Source organism: Aegilops tauschii, chromosome 7 (genome assembly GCF_002575655.3).
Source record: "Aegilops tauschii subsp. strangulata cultivar AL8/78 chromosome 7, Aet v6.0, whole genome shotgun sequence".
Taxonomy (NCBI): Eukaryota; Viridiplantae; Streptophyta; class Magnoliopsida; order Poales; family Poaceae; genus Aegilops; species Aegilops tauschii.
The window spans coordinates 259,955,863-259,961,073 of NC_053041.3; positions in this window are offsets into that span (position 1 = coordinate 259,955,863).

Here is a 5,211-nt window from a genome sequence, read left to right on the forward strand (position 1 = left end):
CACGGAGGGCTTCTACATCAACACCATAGCCTCTCCGATGATGTGTGAGTAGTTTACCACAGACCTTCGGCTCCATAGTTATTAGCTAGATGGCTTCTTCTCTCTCTTTGGATCTCAATACAAAGTTCTCCTCGATCTTCTTGGAGATCTATTTGATGTAACTCTTTTTGTGGTGGGTTTGTCGAGATCCGATGAATTGTGGGTTTATGATCAAGATTATCTATGAACAATATTTGAATCTTCTCTGAATTCTTTTATGTATGATTGGTTATCTTTGCAAGTCTCTTCGAATTATCAGTTTGGTTTGGCCTACTAGATTGATCTTTCTTGCAATGGGAGAAGTGCTTAGCTTTGGGTTAAATCATGCGGTGCTCGATCCCAGTGGCAGTAGGGGAAACGACACGTATTGTATTGTTGCCATCGAGGATAAAAAGATGGGGGTTATATCATATTGCTTGAGTTTATCCCTCTACATCATGTCATCTTATCTAATGCGTTACTCTGTTCTTATGAACTTAATACTCTAGATGCATGCTGGATAGCGGTCGATGTGTGGAGTAATAGTAGTAGATGCAGGCAGGAGTCGGTCTACTTGTCACGGGCGTGATGCCTATATACATGATCATGCCTAGATATTCTCATAATTATGCACTTTTCTATCAATTACTCGACAGTAATTTGTTCACCCACCGTAATACTTATGCTATCTTGAGAGAATCCACTAGTGAAACCTATGGCCCCCGGGTCTATCTTCCATCATATTAATCTCCCGTAGACAAGCTATTTCTGTCGCCGTTTATTTTTCTTTCTTTACTTTTAGTCTTTATAATAAAAATACCAAAAATATTATCTTATCATCTCTATCAGATCTCACTTTTGCAAGTGTCCATGAAGGGATTGACAACCCCTTTATCGCGTTGGTTGCAAGGTTCTTATTTGTTTGTGTAGGTACGAGGGACTTGCGTGTGGCCTCCTACTGGATTGATACCTTGGTTCTCAAAAACTGAGGGAAATACTTACGCTACTTTGCTGCATCACCCTTTCCTCTTCAAGGGAAAACCAACGCAGTGCTCAAGAGGTAGCAGCTAGCTATGCCGGTTAAGCATGCTCGGTTTACCCGTTGCATGTGCTGCTCCTGCCTTTCCTTAACAAATTCTAGTGAATTGTGCTATCTACTTTTACCATGCAATATGTTGCTCTAGTGTATATGTTCTATATGTCGTGCAATGTGGTGCTCACTTATTAATTGTTTGGTTCATTAGTTGTCGTCTTCAGTTAACTGTTTGGTTCAATTCTGCAAATGTGATGTTCAATTCTTCAGGCTGCAATTTAGTATTGTCTTCCATGTGAGAAATAAATTGAATTTATCTTTACAAAATACATGAGAAACAAATACAATTGCTATATTTCCAAGTTGCCAAGCATGCTTGGTTTGGTTAACTGTCTGATCTTCTAGTATGTTATACATTGTGCAATGTGGTGCTCGGTTAATGTTTTTTTCATTTGTTGTGGTGTTTAGTTAACTGTTTGGTTCAATACTGCAATGCGATGTTCAATTGTTGTGGGTGCATTCTGTTATTGTATGCCATGTGAGAAATAAATCAAATTTGGCTGTACTAAATACATGAGAAACAAATACAATTGCTATATTTCCAAGTTGTTAAGCATGCTTGGTTTGGTCAACTGTCTGATCTTCTATGAGGAGTATGTTATATTGTGCAATGTAGTGCTCAGTTAATGTTTGGTTCATTTGTTGTGGTGTTTAGTTAACTACTTGGTTCAATTCTGCAATGCGATGTCCAATTGTCGTGGGTAGAATTTTGCGTTGTTGTGCATGTGAGGAATAAATCGAATTTGGCTGCACTTAATCTCTACTCTTATAAAAAACCGAGTTGGTGATGATGGTGTGCCTGCCATCTTGTAATATAGACCTTCCGATCTATATCTGACGGATAGAAAGCAAACTATGACAATTTTACAAAAGATACCCGCACCTCTCTCCACATTTACAGATAAGGCCTTGCCTCGTTCATCCTTATCTCCCACAACCTCATTGCTGGGCAATTAAAAAAGGAAGTCTCTAGAACAATCTAGCATGGTGGCCGCTGCCGCCTGCCGGCACCGTCCATCCCCATGCCTCCGCCCAGTCCGACCACCAGTCACCACCACGCTCTACTCCTCCTCACCTTATCTCTCATCTTTCATTTTTTCGATGAAATTCTCGAGATACCATTTTTCCGATAAAATTCTCGAGATATCATTAGTTTTTACACATGGTATTACTCCTGCATGAGTCAATCACAACAGGTGTTTTGTAAAAAAATGCATCTTGATTTTTCGTGCAATGCACGGGCATCTTGCTAGTACATGAGAAACATATACAACTACTATATTTCCTAGTTCTTAATCATGCTTGGTTTGGATAAATGGGTTTTCCATGTGGCTTGAATTAATCTGATGAATCTGCAATGTGCTTATTTTTCATCAACATATTTTACTGATAGCATGTGAACCCTCACTTAAATTGATGACTAACTACCTTATATGTTGCAGGGAAACAATGGGAAGCACTGAGGTTTACAATCGAGGTTTGCACATGCATGGTCCTTTGTCTAATAGCACATTATTGTGCAATTGCAAGAACCATTCTAATATTTAGGTTTTTAACAATTTGGTCTTGCACATGTAGGTCCTGCTGTCAGAGGTTTTGACCCACTGTTCGACCCTTTTTGCATATGGGGAAATGAGTTGTGCATGAATATCAGTCAAGTCAAGAAACTCAGAAAGATTTTTAGGACAAAGAAATTAGCGACAAAAAACAACAAGATCTTTGTGTGCACAATGAAGAAGACGTCAGTTCACTACAAGATGGTACTAACTATTATACCTTACCTTTTTTATTCCTTTGCCCCATTTCCAATAGAGAAGATATTTATGCACATCCTTATTTTCAGGCCTTTCCAAAGCAGTTCACTGATGATTACCTCTCAAACCACCTGTATGGTCAGGAGGCGAGGAAGGTTTTCATACAACACCCACAATTCAATATTGAAGTGTTCCTGAAGAGGATGAAGGATGGATGGTAAATCATCCACATGCACTGGCCTAAAGTTGCAAAGACCTTAAACATCAATGAAGGCTCAATATTCGGCTTTCGCTTCAGCAGTTTTCCAGATAAGATGCATCTATCTATGTACCGTCTATGATGCTAATTTTGAAAGGTTATGGATGTTGCATGTGAAACTTGGTGCTGGTGCAGTTGTGTAATGGGGTAGCTGAGTGCTGAAGCTAAAGGATGTTGTACTCTGATGTATTTCAATTATGAAATCCTGCTTCCTTCATATGGAAATCAAATATATTGTGTGCTTAATATGAAATGTCAATTACATTAATAAATGGATTATTAATAATAGGGCAATTAGCGTGCTAAAGGCCAATTAGCCTGCTAATTGGGTTTTTCTATTGCAAACTATTATTGAGAAAACACCGTGGGCGATGACCTCAGGCAACGCACACAGTTTCTAGGAATAAACCGTGTTGGATCAATGAACAATCACACATGACATCCTCATGAAATTTTTTTGCATTAGGCCACCTTGCGCAAACATTTACCACATAAAAAGTGTGTGTGATGGACAGCTTTTGCCACACAGTTTCTTCTACGCACCATGTGTGATGCATTCCATAACGCAAACGATAAAATTGTTAATATCGTGTGCAATGGCAACGCCATCACAAATGATTTAATGGGGAAAATTGTGTGTGATGTACCTGCGAATGGAAACGTTTTCCTTGGAGTGACTGTGTGGGATGTATATACGAACGGAAACATACTTCTTTGACTAACTGTGTGGGATGTACATCCTAACGGAAACGTGTTCCTTGGATTGACTGTGTGGAATGTACATATGAATGGAAACGTTTGACGGGGACTGACTGTGTGGAATGTACTTACGACCGAAAATGATTTGGCATGTATAATTGTATTTTTTAGCACAACTGCACGTATAACCGTATTTGATCGCTCGCCGGTCACACACGGCCTCATTTTGCTGAGCGTGTGTGCCAGGAGGGCATATCCCTATCGGTTTCTGGGTCGTGTGGGAAGGACCCCCCTATCGCAGTCACTCACTTGGCGACGGTTCGAAACGCCGTCACGGAAAGGGGTTAAAAACCGTTTGCATAGCACCTCGTTGTACTAGTGTTGATAGCGGCCACACATGCAAACACTCAACATAATATCAGGTCTGGATGCACATAGGTAAAGAAGAGAACCAATCATCGAATGATAAGCCTTCTGATCGTAATCTTTACCGTACGCATATGCATCCATCTTACAATTCGTGGGCATTGGAGTTTTGTAGCCCTTCATTTTGTAATCTTGCATTTTGAACGTGTTTCAGACACTCTCTTAGATATTTCTCCCGAGATATAAAAATTCCATTTGCCTGTTGACGTATTTGCAGGCCGAGAAAGAACTTAAGTTCACCCATCATTGACATTTGATACTTTTCGGACATCATTTTTCCGAACTCTAGGCTGCAAGCATTGTTAGTACAACCGAAGATAATATCATCCACATAAATTTGACATATGAATAGGTCATTATCAACAGCACGAGTGAAAAGTGTGGGATCGGTGGATCCTGGCTTGAACCCTTTTTCGAGCAGAAACTTCTTCAAGATGTCATACCATGCTCTAGGGGCTTGCTTCAGCCCATAAAGAGCCTTTTTCAACCTGAAAACTTTGTTAGGAAACTCAGGGTGTTCAAAGCCAGGTGGTTGTCTAACATAAACTTCCTCATCAATTTCACCATTGAGGAAAGCACTTTTCACATCCATTTGATAAAGCAAGATATCATTGTAATTTGCATAAGCAAGAAGAATATGAATTGCCTCAAGGCATGCAACAGGAGCATAAGTTTCACCAAAATCAATACCTTCTACCTGTGTATACCTTGAGCGACAAGACGTGCTTTGTTTCTCACAACAATGCCATTTTCATCTTGCTTGTTCCGGAATATCCATTTGGTGCCGATGATATTATGCTTCTTAGGATTCGGCTTTTCGACCAATTCCCAAACATCATTCAATTCGAATTGCACCAACTCCTCTTGCATAGCATTCATCCAATCTGGATCATTCATGGCTTCCTCATACTTGGTAGGTTCTGCCAATGAAACAAAGGAGAAACTGCCACAGTAGTTAGCCA